A 15,334-nucleotide genomic window follows, 5' to 3' on the forward strand; every position below is an offset into this window, starting at 1 on the left:
AGTTCATCCAGCCTGTCCTATTCAGACAGACCTGTGGAGTCACTAACATGCACGAAAACTAGACAGAGGAAAACAAAGCAACAGTATACAACCAGACAACAAAACGACCAAAACAAACCACTGAAAAAGAACAAAACAAAACAGTTCACAAGAGAAAAGCTTGTAGTTAGTTCAGGGATCGTTTGCTGGCCCTTAGGAGCGTTTTACAGTCCAGTCTGTTGGGGCACCACGCCCTGGCCCCAAAGTCCACTTTCAGCATTCCCTGGGGACCTTGCCACTCCATTCCCTTGCTGTTCCGCTGCACTCCCCCAGTGATTTGCCTCGGTGTGGTGGGATCAGGTCAGGTGCAATTCCCACACTGTGTCTCCGGTGCTGTCCCCTGTATCGCCCTTAGTCACTGAGGGGCATCATGTCTCATAGTAGGGCCAGCCATGTTGTTCTCTCTGTGGACTGGCTGCTCTACTCAGGAACATCATCATCACGGCCTGGTGGGCCAGGCTGTGCTCCACTCTCTCCTCCTGCCCCTTCATCTGCTCCCGTGTGCTCTGATCAAATATGTCCATCTCCTATAGCTGCAGAGTCAATGTCGTCCTTTGGAACAAATTCTTTTCGGGGGAGGGGCAGGAATCCACTTAATTTATGGTGCTGGGGCCAGCCTCCCAGACCTCTCCACCGGTTCCCTCCTCCACGCCGGGATATTGCATTCACACCTTGCGACACTGGGTTGAAGTCTGGTCCCACTTTCCCTGTGGAGATATAAACCATACCCTCCCCTTGGGTGGATTAATGCCCCATTTCTGTCATGCTGATTGTACTTACCTCAGGGGACTCATGTTGTACCTGTCCCTTTGGGTCTGGCTTACCTCGCTTAACATAAGTCCTTCCAGCTCTTCCCATGAAATAACGTGTTTCATGTGCTCATCGGTGCTTTTCAGTGCTGCATAATACTCCATTGTGTGTATGTGCCAAAGTTTGCTAATCCACTCGTCTATCGATGGAAACTTAGGCTGTTTCCAAGTCTTTGCTATTGTGAATTGTGCCGCAATAAACATTGGAGCGCATATGACTGGTCGTGTTTTATTTGCTGCTTCAACCGGGTATATGCCCAGTAGAGGGATGGCTGGGTCGTAAGGTAGATCAATTTCCATTTTCTTTAGGTATCGCCAGATTGCTTTCCACAGTGTCTGTACAAATCTGCACGACCACCAGCAGTGGAGGAGGGTTCCTACTTCACCACAGCCCCTCCAACACTTGTTGCTCTCTGATTTACTGATCTGGGCTAGCCTCAGGGGTGTTAGGTGGTATCTCATGGTTGTTTTGATTTGCATTTCTCTTATGGCAAGGGACTTCAAGCACTTTCTCATATATTTATTGGCCATATTGATCTCCTTTCTAGTGAAGGTTCTTCTCATTTCTTTTGCCCACTTCCTTAGGGGGTTAACTGTTTTCCTCTTTTTGCAGGTCATGATGGTGTTGTAGATTTTAGTAATGAGCCCTTTGTCTGACGTGTCATTACTAAAAATCTTCTCCCAGTCTGTGGGTTGCCTTGTCACCCTCTTGGCAATGTCTTTCGAGGTGCACAGGTGTTTTATTCTTATTAGATCCCATTTGTCGATTTCCAGATCACCTGTGTGTGTCCCCTTACCTGTTGCAGTGAGCCTATGTGCTCCCTGGGCCAGTGCTCTGAGATTAGTCCCGATTCCCTCCTTAATGGTCCTGATGGTTTGGGGTTTGACTTCTAGATCTGTGATCCACCTTGAGTGTATTCTTGTGCATGGGGTGAGGTAGACGTCTTGTTTCAACTTTCTACATGTGGATATCCATTGTTTCCAGCACCACTTATTAAAGAGGGCATCTGCTTCCCACTTGACGTTTTTGGGACCCTTGTCGAAGATCAGTTGTCTATATGCTGATGATTTTACTCCTGGGCTTTCTATTCTTTTCCACTGGTCTGAGTGTCTATCATTGTGCCAGTACCATGCTGTTTTGACCACTGTAGCTGTGTAGTAGGCATTAAAATCAGGTAGGGCGAGTCCTCCAATTGTGTCCTTCTTCTTGAGGAGTTCTCTGCTAATTCTGGGTTTCTTCCCTCTCCATATGAAGTTGGTGGTCAGTTTTTCCAATTCTTTGAAGAAGGTTGATGGTAATTGGATTGGTATAGCATTGAACTTGTAGAGTGCTTTAGGAAGAACTGTCATCTTTACTATGTTCAGCCTACCTAACCATGAGCAGGGGAGCTTCATCCATTTGTGAAGGTCACTTTTGGTTTCCTGTAATAGGGTTTTATAATTATGCTTATAAAGGTCTTTAGTATTTTTTGTTAACTATATTCCTAGGTATTTCAGTTTGTTCTTGGCTACTGTGAAGGGTACTTCCCTCTTAATCGCCTCTTCCATGGCCCTGTCCGATGTGTATAGAAACCCTACCGACTTCTGTTTATTGATCTTGTATCCTGCTACTCTTCCGTATTCCTCTATTGCTGTAAGTATTCCAACTGTGGAGTTTTAGGGGTCTTCAATGTATAGGATCATGTCATCTGCAAATAACGATAGTTTCACCTCCTCCTCTCCCAACTGGATCCCTTTGATGTCCTTCCCCTGTCTTATGTTGTTAGCCAGAACCTCCAAAACGATATTGAATAGAAGAGGGGACAGGGGGCATCCTTGTCTTGTACCCTTTTTCAGTGGTATTGTTCTTGTCTTTTCTCCATTGACTATGATGTTGGCTGTTGGTCTTTCATAGATAGCTTGTATGAGCTTGAGGAACTTACCTTCCAATCCTATCTTCATGAGTGTTTTGATTAGGAATGGATGCTGGATGTTGTCAAATGCTTTTTCTGCATCTATGGATATTATCATATGGTTTTTATCCTTTTTCTTCTCGATGTGGTGTATGATATTGATGGATTTTCGGATGTTAAACCATCCCTGCATCGCTGGGATGAATCCTACTTGGTCGTGGTGAATGATATGTTTGATGTTCCTTTGTATTCTATTGGTCAATATTTTGTTAAGGATTTTTGCATCTATGTTCATTAGAGATATTGGTCTATAATTCTCTACACCTGTGGGGTCTTTTCCCTGTTTGGGTATCAAAGTAATGCTGGCTTCGTAAAATGAGTTTGGGAGCTTGCCGTTCTTTTCTATGTTATGGAATACTTTGTGGAGGATCGGTGTCAGCTCTTCCCTGAATGTTTGGTAAAATTCTGCTGTGTAGCCATCTGGCCCTGGGGCCTTTTTCCTTGGTAGGTTTTTGATGACACTCTCTATTTCTTCCTTCGCTGTGGGTTTGTTGAGGTCCTTGATCTCGGTCTCAGATAATCTAGGGATAGATTGTTTTTCTAAATATTTATCCATGTCTTCCAGGTTTCTGAATTCATTAGAATACAAATCTTCATAGTACTTTGTGATTATCCTTTTTATCTCATTGGGGTCTGTTGTTATTGCCCCCGATTCATCCCTCATCCTGGCTATTGATGATTGCTCCTTTCTACCTTTGGTAAGCTTTGCCAGGGTAGTGTCAATTTTATTAATTCGTTCATAAAACCAGCTTCTAGTTGCGTTAATCCTTTGCATTGTTCTTTTGTCTTCCCACTGGTTTAACTCCGCCCTGATTTTTATTATTTCTTTTCTCTTGCTATTGGAGGGGTAGTTCTGTTGACTCTGTTCTAGTTGTTGGAGGTTTTGTGTTAACATATCTGTCATACGCCTTTCTTCTTTTTTCATGTATGCATTCAGTGATATCAAGCTACCTCTGATAACTGCCTTTGCAGTGTCCCATAAGTTTTGATATGTTGTATGCTCGTTCTCATTAGTTTCTAGAAATTTCCTGATATCCTCTCTGATCTGGACCTTAACCCATTCATGTCGCACGAGATCGTTGTTTATTCTCCAATTGGTGGCCCTTGCTTTTCTGGGTGCCCTCCTATTAATCTCCAGCTTTATGGCATGGTGGTCTGAGAAAGACGTCTGGATAATATCTATGTGTTTGAATTTACTCAGGCTGGCCTTGTGCCCCAGCATGTGATCTATTCTTGAGAAAGATCCGTGTGGATTGGAGAAGAATGTGAAACCTTTTGCTTTTGGATGAAAGGCTCTATAGATGTCTATCAGGCCCTGTTGCCTAATTACATTGTTTAGCTCTCTGGCCTCTTTGCTGAGCTTCTTTCCCTGTGACCTGTCTTTCTCTGATAGTGGAGTGTTGAAGTCCCCCACTATTATTGTTGTTTCCGTGATTTCTTCTGTCATTTTTTTAATAGTTTGTTTGACGAAATTTGCCGCACCATTATTAGGTGCGTAAATATTCAGTATGCTTATTGCTTCCTGGTTTACTGAGCCTTTGAGCATTATGTAATGTCCCTCTTTGTCTCTTTTTATGTTTTGGATCTTGAGATCCATTTTGTCGGAGATTAAGATAGCCACTCCTGCCTTCTTGGAGTTACCATTTGCTTGGTAAACTTTCTGCCAGCCCTTTATTCTCAGCATATGCTTGTCTGCTTGCTTAAGGTGTGTCTCTTGCAGGCAGCAGATTGATGGGTTATGTTTTCTAATCCAATCCTCCAGCCGCTTTCTTTTAACATATGAATTGAGCCCATTTGTATTCAGAGTGATTATTACAATCTCTGGCTTCATGGTTGCCATATTCTGTTTTGTGTTTTGGGTCTTTACCTATCTTCCTTCATATCAGTGTACTGCGTTTGAGTGGAGGGTTTCTATCCTGTCCTCTTTTCCATCTGAGACCGTGTTGTCCTGGTACGTGTTGCTGGCATGTTGGCTTCTAGATGGAGATGGGCTATATGGTGGTCTCCTGGTGGTTCTAGTTGGAGCTTGATCTTCTGGCCATAGTGAGTCAGCCAGTATGTTCTGCAGGGTCGGGTGACTTGCAGTATATTTTTTGAGTTCTTCCTTGTCCTGGAAGACCCTTATCTTACCCTCTATCTTAATGGATAACTTGGCAGGGTATAGGATTCTGGGGAGGCATTTTTATCTTTCAGTTTTTGGAAGATGTTGCTCCATTCTCTCCTCCTCTGCATGGTTTCTGCTGATAAGTCTGAGCATATTCTTACCTGCGCTCCTTTGTATGTGACTGTCTTCCTTTCTCTTGATGCTCGTAGAATTTTCTCTTTTTCCTCTAAGTTGGATAATTTTACAATTATATGTCTTGGCGTGTTCTTCTTGGTGTTTAGCTTAGCCGGCGTCCTCTCTGCTTCCTGTATGAGAGTCGGATTCTCCTTTGTTAGGTTGGGGAAATTTTCTTCCAGGAATTCCTTTGCTATCTTGGCGGTCGATTTGTGTGTTATGTTGTGTTCCGGTAGACCGATTATTCAAATATTATTCCTCTTCATAGCATCTGTCATTGATCTCAGGCTGTCTTCTGTTTCTTTAATTTTCCTATCTGATTGTTTTTCTCGCTTGCTTCGTTTGGTTTGAGCGTCCTCGAGTTCACTGATACGGTTCTCAGCCTCCTCAAGCCTAGATATAGCTTCTGTGACCTTTTGTGTGGCCTCTGCTACCTCCTCTGTTAGTTTCTGCAGTTCCTTTTGGTGGATAGTATTCATCCCCTCTATTGTGGACTTCATCCCCTCTATTGTGCATTTCATCCCTTCTATCGTTGCATCCTTATTTTGGTTTGCTTCTCTTAGCTCCTGTATTACTGCAAGCAGAGTTCTGAAGATTTCCTTTTGTGGCTGATCTATATCTGTTTCTTCTATGAGTGACGTTAGGTCTGTTAAAGTGCCTCGTTTCTCTGATTTTTTTGTTGGGAGTGATGTGGTCTGTTGATTTTTCCTTGATCCTTTAATAGGCCCCATGCTTCTGGGAGACAGGAGTAACCTTATTGTGTGGAGGCTCAGGCCACTGTGCCATTTCCTGGGGTGGCTGGGGCGGGCTGTGGCAGGCTTAGGGCTGGCACTGGGGACCCAACAGGGCCCCAGGTGGTGAGAGCTGGCTGGAGCTCACTGACGGCTCCTCAGGGACTGCAAAGCCGAGACCCAGGCTCCACTGCAGGTGGAATGTTTGATCTGCCCGGGCTGTGAGCGGGCGCGGGGAGGCCCCTCGGATAGCTGCGCAGGCAGCTGCGTGACACTTCAGGGAACAATGGTGTTCACTCTCCGCCCTTTTGGCGCGAAACTGCAGGGGGCAATGGCGCCCTTCCTCCGCTCAGGTTCAGAGTCGCCTCTGCCGGGGTCCCCGCAGCACCCTGGGGAGGGCACCTACTCTTGTGCCTTGCGCAGGGAGGGGCCCTTGGTGGGCAGACTCAGCAGCGTGGGGTGCGGCGCTCTGCGGAAGCTCAGGGTCCGGGACAGGCGCGGGTTGGGCTATGGCTCCTGTTGGCGGGAAGTGCTCAGCGCAGGGTCCCCGCCAGGAGTGGAGCTGGCGCTAGGCTGCCAGGGGCTGGCGGGGGCGGGCGGGGGTGGGAGGCCGGCGCACGGAGGGCAGGTGGAGAGGTCCGCGGCAGCGGTGCAGGTGGATGGTCCCCCGTGGGGGTCGCCAGACAACCCGCGGGTCCGCTCCCCTGACCTTGGATGAATGGAGGGAGGGACGTGGGCCCGAGGGCAGATCGCTGCCCTGCGGGGAGAGGGGAACTGCGGGAGAGGAAAGCTTCTCTCCCAGTGGGGATCCGCGAGTGGGGAGTGGGCCGCTGGAGTAGGGGAGCGTGACCTGCTGCGCCTGTCTAGGCAGGGCAGGCAAGCGGCTCTGGGCTGGCGTCCGGTTTGGGGATGGAGCCTAGGCCGGTCGCCAGTGAGCTCACGGCAGCTTAGTGGCCAGAGATGTCCCACTAGTCCGGTCCTCTTTCACCTAGACCCCTGCTCAGGACAAATACGTGGGGTGCTGTCCCAGGGGGATATTTCACTCACCAGACTCTTACTATTCAGCTACCTGGTCGCCAATCCCGCTTTGTTTGGAGGAGCTCTCAGAGTATGCCGGTGTCCCTGTCGGCCATCTTCCCCAGCTCCCAAACTTATTTTTCTATGCTGACCTTATAACCTGTGAAATTGCTTAACCTTTCAATTAGTTCCAATAATTTTCTACTAGGACTTTTGGGTTTTCTATGTTTAGAGTAATATAGTCAGCAATTATAGAGAGTTTTACTTCTTTGCTGTCATTTTGAATGCCTTTATTTTACATTATATGATTGATAGCTATAGTTAAGGGATATAGCACCATGTGAAACAAGATTGGTATTAAATGGTATCCTTATATGGTTCCAATTTGAAAGGTGAATGCTTTTGTTTCCTCTCCATTGAGTGAAATGTTTGTCATTGACATTTCACTTTGCTGTTTTGAGTCCGATTAAATCTGTCTGAAATCACAGCAACACTAGATAAAACAGAAAGGAGCATAGATCTTACTTCATCCTCACAGTTGTCATGTATGAGGCCTTTGTTACAGTTACTGTGCCATTCTATGATGTTAAAGGTCATCCTTATGCATTATCAAGCACAATATCTGGAAACATGTTAAAAGTCTTGAGATGAAGTAATCACACTCTTACTAGTTAGAATTAAGCATTATAATGTCAAACATTACGCTCACTGTCATGGGATTGGAATATCATGGCTTTCACACTCAGAGATGGAGGTGAGCTGGACTAGTGTGCAGCTGCATCATGATGTGAAACTTAAATTGGTCTGCTAACCTCCAGTAATGAGATAACTTTGTTCTGGAATGATCATGCTCAAGTAATGCCATACCCATCTGCATGCAAAACTGAACTAATTCAAGGAATTCCCATGGCAAAATATTAGCTTGTCATGTGCTTGAATTCCTGGATCATATGGAAAATCAAGAATCATTTTTGAAAAAGCTTATTCTCCTCAGCAAATTCTGGCCCAGAGAGGTCAAGTGACCACCAACTTGTGCTTGAATTTCCCCCATTGACATATGCAGTTTAACCATACAGTAAATGACTGGTGTCAACTCTAAGAATGGAGAAAAATGTTTGTGATCTTTGATATCAATGAGAACAAAATCTGAATGGGCATAACATTTTTAACATGTATAACTAGAGATAGTGCTAGTGATTTTATGGGCAATAATATGAAAAATATTCCAAATTCAGAAAATATGTGAGTGTTGGTAATAAATTCAAGGTTGTGATCCCTGAGCAGTTTGTGGGGAATCATAAGTAAAGCATAAATAGAGAGGAAGACTTTGGTTGTATGTGCTCAAATTTCAGGTGACCCAGAGTCCTCTGGGTAAGGGACATTTAAAAATGTCTGTGCTTATTCCACAAATTTTGAGGACCTGTATGGACTTCATTTAATCCAGAGTGCCTTTAGGTCTCAACTCAACATATTTTGGTTCAAGATATGAAATACTGTCCTTGGCTCATATCCTTACTTTGCCCTATTAAACAATTATTTCCCACTCCCTTCTCTGATGTAACTTTTTACTTTAAGTCATGGCACTTGACAGGTTTTACACTCTTTGGAATGCTCTCTGCCAAACAAAGGGTTTCTCTTCAGAATCTTGCAGTTCTTATAGAGTACAGAGTTACAACCTTGTCTTTTCTGGGGCTCAACTTTTCTGGGTAGCAGCTTCTTCTTACACTGAGGTTTTCCTTAGCCATCAGGTAGTGGGATGTAGTGATAGTGGTGCTTGTAAGAGCGGTGGGGTTTGTGATGATCATGGCCCAAATCTGGAAAAGACCGTGCTGATTCACATCAGTAGGAGGCCAATGCCTACTGGAGACATCCTGCCAGAGCCTCAGGGCATCTGTGCCTTAATAAAATACAGAGTCCGACGTGGAGGACATCTTGTAGACCCCACATCTGGCTTATGACCACCTGACCTTAGGGATATGGACTGAAGTACACCCACCAACACTTGAGCATTTCCTCAAGCATTCAAGGGGTTTTGTTGGATGTTGTTGCAATTTACATTCAAGAAACACAAGGAAATATATGTAGGCAAGGAATAGGTGGGAAATGGTGCTGAATGACATCATGGAAGAGTTGGATATTTGAGGCATCATCAACCCCCAACTCCTTGGAATTGGTCTGGTATTAATATTACTAAAACATATTATTACCACATAGGAAAATTACCAAGGACTTTGAGGAGGTTGATTAAAAGTCATCCGTGCATAAAGAAAAATTGGGTTTTGGAGAGTGTGAGGTAATGGGAGATACTCTGGGGTGTACCTGCTGGTTCCAAGGAACTCTATACTGCCCAATCTCCAATGTACAGGATATATAAGAGCCTCAGTCAGGGCAGGAGCAATGAAGGGCTGAAGGGAGAGAATACTGGGCTCAGAAATGCTGGGCTTTCCTTTGTACATTCGCACATACCTTTTAGGTGAAGTGCTCTCTCATTGCAGACTAACACACAGATGAGTTCAAAAGAAGAATTACCCTACAATGGCTCAGAAGAAAAAAAGGAGCCTCTATTTATAAGCATAAGTCTCCCTGCTATGCAAATCATTCTTCAGGCACACGGTTAAAATCCCACAACTTGGGCACTGAAAGCTATCAGTTCTCTTCTGACAGGGCTGTCTATCTCTTGGGAAAGCACAGCTGAGGCCTAAAGATGCTGTTGCTGTGTGTTCTCCTGTGCCTGGTGACAGTTCCCCAAGGTGAGGGTCTCAGATGTCGGTGTTGAGTCTATGTGGATGGTTGTGACTGCAAGTGACTGACAGAGATCAATTATCTTTATTTACAGAAGTTCTATCAGAGATGCAGCTTCAGGATTCAGGTCCAGGACTGGTGAAGCCCTCCCAGAAGCTGTCCCTCATTTGCACTGTCTCTGGTGTCTCCATCACAAGTAGGAGTTATGACTCGAGCTGGATCCACCAGACTCATGGGAAGGGGCTGCAGTGGATGGGAAGCTTATGGTATAATGGTGGTACAAAATATAACCCGTCCTTCCAAAGCTGACTCTCCATCACCAGAGACACATCGAAGAATCAGTTCTTCCTGCAGCTGAGTTCTGTGACTGCTGAGGACATGGCCCTTTATTACTGTACAAGGAACACAGTGAAGTGAAGTCAGTGTGAGCCCAAACACAAAACTCCCCTGCAGGGAAGACACTGGGCAGTAGGGGGCGTGCAGGACCCACTGAACATGGACACCCAGCCCTAGAGAAGCAGGCAGAGGTGAATGAAGGAGGATTTCCTGTTGGAATTAGGGTTTCCTCGCTCAGCTTTCAGCATCCCCAGAACAGGTTTCTCTTTTTTTCCCCCTAAGTGTTCTTCTCACTGCAGGCTTCGAAAGAGGAACTAGAATTCTCTGTTTGCAGTACAAATATTAAAAGTGACAATGATCCTCCATTGTCATCCTATGTGATTCATTTTCCTTCTTGACAAGCAGATTATCGTGGTCATTCTCACCCTGTTAGTCAAAGTATGTTGACGATGAAATACAGACATTTATAGATTCATGAGTAAAATGCATGATTTTAAAAGGCCTGAGCTCATTGCTCTATTAAAACCCAGGATAACACATCTCTGGATGTGTCTCTCTGCAATGTGCACTGTGGATACTGATTGATTAATATTCTTATGTCTGAGAAAATAATTTCAGTGACTTCTGATGCTAAACTTGTGACATGACTTTTGTGAAATTGCTCTTTGGGGTCATAATGAAGCGAACTCAATGGAAGGACAACTTTGATTCCAAAATAAAATAGAAGATGTGTCACAAGAAGAGGAAATGGCAGACCAGTATCTCAGAATGCTCTTTAGAATTGAGAATAATGAGACTTCTCACATATTTTGAATATGTTTTCAGGGCAACCAGTTCCTAGAGAAGAACATCCTCTATTGTAGAGTGTCAGCAAAATAGAAGAATACCCTGAATTAGATGCACAGACGGGGGTGGCTGCAAAAATGGTCTCAGACTTAGGATCAAATGAGGACGGTTCAGGACTTCTCAGTTTATGTATTTGTGCTGTTGTACACGGAGGCACGGAGCATTAAACTTACTCAAATGTAATCAGCAACATCCCTGATAATGAGTTGCAGGAATTGAGATTAATTCTGTTAACCAAGTGTGAATACCTAAAATATTACTATAATACACCTTTGCATATTTACTATTTAACATTTGATACATATACCATTCCTTATTAAGTTTACCTATACGTAGTTTAATATTTCCATTTTGATACACTTTTGCTTATTCTGGGTTTTAATACTTTCTGGATTTTTTTTTTCATGTAGGGGTTTATACCTGTTGTATTTTGTCATTGTTGGTAGCCTTTTTGATTCCCTCTTATGTCTTTTTCTGTTTTTTGATTTATGAAACCCAAGATGGGGAAATCTACAGAGATAATAACTAGAATAAGGGTTCCTGGGGCCACAGTAAGGGAAATGGTGGTAAAATGGAATGTGATTGGTAGATTTATGTGCCAACCTGGCCAATAGGAACATGTGGTATTAATAAGGTTGCAGTTTGATTGGAGAGCAAAGAGATAAATGGCTCAGAAAGGTCACTGGTATCTCTCTTGCTCTCTGATAATCAGACCAGTGTGTGGCTGCCTTAGCTTGTTCTCTTCCTCAACTCCTAAGCTACACTGCCTGTGGGGCTGACAACCTGTAGATCATGTCGCTAGAGCTTGAGTTCCTTTGAGACTAGCTTCTCCACGTTGCTGTTGTAGACATCACTTGAGCTTGGGACTGTTGGAACTTGTCATCCTGATGATTGTTGTTCACCCACCCTGCTGTTTGCTGCCTGTGGCCAGACTGTCTGCATTGCTCTATGGAAGACTCAGCTCTCTGCTTCCTTGATCCTGGACCCAGTGGTCGTTGTGAGTTAAAGGCCTTCCAGTATATTATTTTTCCCATGGAAATGAATTGAACTGAGCCCTCTAGACTGCTGTGTGACCTAATTAACTGTTATATTCATACACACACACACAATCATAAGTACCCTGGTTTTGTTTATCTAGAGAACCCTGTCTAACACAGGGAGCTAATGTAAAGGATTTCAAGAAGGAAGAAAATGTTTTCAAACAGGTTGTGGTAGGAATTGTGAACACAGCTTGATAAGACTGAACGACAGAATGGTATGATGTCTAGATTTGATTCTAATAAAATGGTTTGAATGAGGGGAAAAAAGAAAAGGTTTAAGGATCTTATTTGCTGACAAAATGATTTAAAAGGTTTTTATTTTGTATACTTCTGAAAATAACTTCTTAAAATATTTCATATGAAAAATGTACTTAATATTGATAACATGCTGTTTCTAATACATATTTCATAATAAATTTTGCCAATTTCTCAGTTTGAAAAAGGCAGTGTCTGAAAATGAGGAGCAGCTCTATTCTGTCCTAGAGGGTCGCTATGAGTCAGAATTCACTTGCTGCTAGTGTGTTATGGTAATTGAGTTTCTCAATTTGTATCTTATTTTGGTTGCTGATCTCCATTAGTTTTTTTTCTGTGTATTCTGTATTTTGTCTAATCATAGTTAATATTATTGTCAGGAATTGCTCAATTCTTTCCATTATCCTGGTCTCCAAAGAAATTATTACATTCTGTTTTTATTTTAATTATGCCCTTTTTTTCTGTAACATCATTTATACTATTATGTATAATATTTTAATAACATGTTAATGGTTTTCCTTTTAAATATACATTTTATTGGTTGTTCTTCAATTTTCTATGTAACTTTATACAAATAAACTTATTTATCCTTCCAGTTGACTTATTCTTTTTTATATATCATTTTATTGGGGTCTTGAACAGCTCTTATAACAATCTATACATATATCCATTGTGTCAAGCACCTTTGTCCATATATTGCCATCATCATTTTCAAAACATATTCTTTCTACTTGAGCCTTTGGTATCAGCTCATTTCCCACCCACTCCCACCCTCCCTCATGAAAACTTGATAGTTTATAATATTTTTTCATGCCTTACACCAAACGCTGTCTCCCTTCACCCACTTTTCTGCTTTTCGTCCCCCTGGGAGGGGATTATATGTAGATCATTGTGATCATTCCCTCTTTCTCCGCCCCACCTCCCTGCTATCCTCCTTTATCCCTACTCTTATTATTGGTCCTGAGGGTTTTATCTGTCTTGGATTCCCTGTGTTGTGAGCTCTTATCTGTAGCAGTGTACATGTTTTGGTCTACCAGGATTTGTAAGGTAGAATTGGGGTCATAATAGTGGGAGGGGAGAGCATTAAATAACTAGAGGAAAGTTCTATGTTTCATCGGAGCTATACTGCACCCTGACTGGGTCATCTCTTCCTTGTGAACCTGTGAGGGGATGTCCAATCTGTAGACAACTGGACATTCCCTTATTTTGTAGTGTAAGGTCATCATAACATTATATTTCTGTTGAACCAATTGAGAAGTCGCCAGCAAAACACAGTTTACACAGAAGCGTTGGATGCAACAGCAGTTTGCTCTCACAGAGAAGAGATAGAGCTAGCTCCTCATCAGGAGTGGGCACAAATCTCCACAGTCAGTGGTTTCACCCTGGGGCCAGTGCAGGGATGGGGGTTTGCAAGTATCCCTCTTTTGTGCTGCAGTTGAAGAACTGTGTTCCCTCCACAACAGCAAAGATAAAGAAATGGGTTTATGCTATGAGCTCAAATCTGCAGGAAATAGTGAGTTTGTTTTGTTGTTGCTGCTGTTTTGTGTGTTCCATGTAATGTGCATAACAATCAGTTTGGGGACTGTTAGCATGGGTTCAGCAGAAGGTAGAGGGGGTAGGCTGTAGGACACCAGACACTAAGGAGTGTTTTTGAATACAGAAGCCCTGGAAAGGCAGTCATTCAGCAAGGTCATCATACCCCAGTAGCCAGACTGACAATTTGATGCTAATCATGTCTGGTTCTGTCATGGACTCCAGAGAAGGAGGCAACAGATTGTCAGCTTCCCCAATTTCCAATTCCTATTGGAGTTTATCTCAGGTATATTTTGTTGTTGCAGGTAACACTCTTGAATTTTTGTTTTATGTTTTTCTGTTTTACAGTAGATAAAACTTGGGATTGATAAACATATAGAGAAAGCAAGTAGATTAAGGGTTTCGGTGGGTGGTGGCATGGGAGGACATTACGGGAACTGAAGTCAAGGAATTCAAGAAGGAAGATGATGTTTTGAAACTGATTGTGGTAGCAATTGTACAATACTGCTTGATGTGAGTGAACTGTGGAATGATATGATATCTCTATTAGTACCCAATAAAATGGTTAGGGGGAAAATTAAATAAAGATTATTTATTCCATTGCTAGAAGTTTTTTGTAAATTCAAGTTCCTGGCTTATATCAAAATCTCTTTTACTGTTCATTATTTAAATGTTTGTTTGTTTTTTGAATGTTGTTATACTGGGATGAATTTCCATCAGTTTATAATTATGTGTGACTATCTGTCACTTATTTTTTCATGATACATATATGTAACAAAAGGCCATTTGCAAAATTCTTCTCATGCATAATTCAGTAACATTAGATTATCATTGTGTTAAACAATTACCAATATTTGCAAAGTTCCCTATCATACGTATAACACAAACCCAGACAAAAGAATTCTGGCTTGATAATTTCCTCCTTAACATGGAATAAATAGCTATAAATCTAATACTTCAATTACTTTGAATAAAAGTCTGCTTCAAAAACTTTCGCTCCACCTTTGGAAAGAATAAAGCCTAAACTCTGTTCAATGTCTTTCAGTCAGATATATTTTTTAATGAATACTTTGTTGTGGCATATCAAATCTAATATAAATATCAATATCTATAGATCATACTTCCTTCCACTACAACCAACTCAACCAATTCAGAGTGCTTGCAACCTTCAGTCCTCCACAAAGCTTTCACTGTGTGGGAGAGTCAGTGTGAGACCGGGCCTAAAACTAACCTCAAGAAGAAAGCTGTCCTGCAGGGGTGTTAGAGACCCACCCCCTCCTGGAGCAAGTGAAGAAAGAAGTGAGGACAGGAGCCTGGGTAAGGACTGCAGTGGCTGGTCAGCGAAAACTGCTGTGCTGAGCACTTTGGTAGCTCTACTGCCCATGGCAGGAAACCAGCTGAGAGAACTCCAGGGAACACCTCTGACAATGAGCACGAATGCTTTGGATCAGAGAAAATGTTTCTCTGTGGTCCCCAAAAGGTGGAAGACAGTGTAAGCTCATCGAATACCTCTCCTGTATGTGTGATGGGATGCTGTCAGCAGGGGGCTCTCAGAACACATTGAGCCCAACATACACCTGGGTACTACCATATATACTCGTCTATAAGCTGAGATTTTCAGCACAAAAATGTGCTGAAAACCTGGAGTTCGGCATATACATGGGTCAGTGGTACCCCAGTGAGGTGTAACATTTCGCTGCACCCTTCACCCCCTGGTAACGGGATGAGCGCCCGTTATCTTGTGGGTGATTGCCGTTTG

Source organism: Tenrec ecaudatus, unplaced genomic scaffold (genome assembly GCF_050624435.1).
Source record: "Tenrec ecaudatus isolate mTenEca1 unplaced genomic scaffold, mTenEca1.hap1 Scaffold_748, whole genome shotgun sequence".
In the NCBI taxonomy this organism is placed as follows: Eukaryota; Metazoa; Chordata; class Mammalia; order Afrosoricida; family Tenrecidae; genus Tenrec; species Tenrec ecaudatus.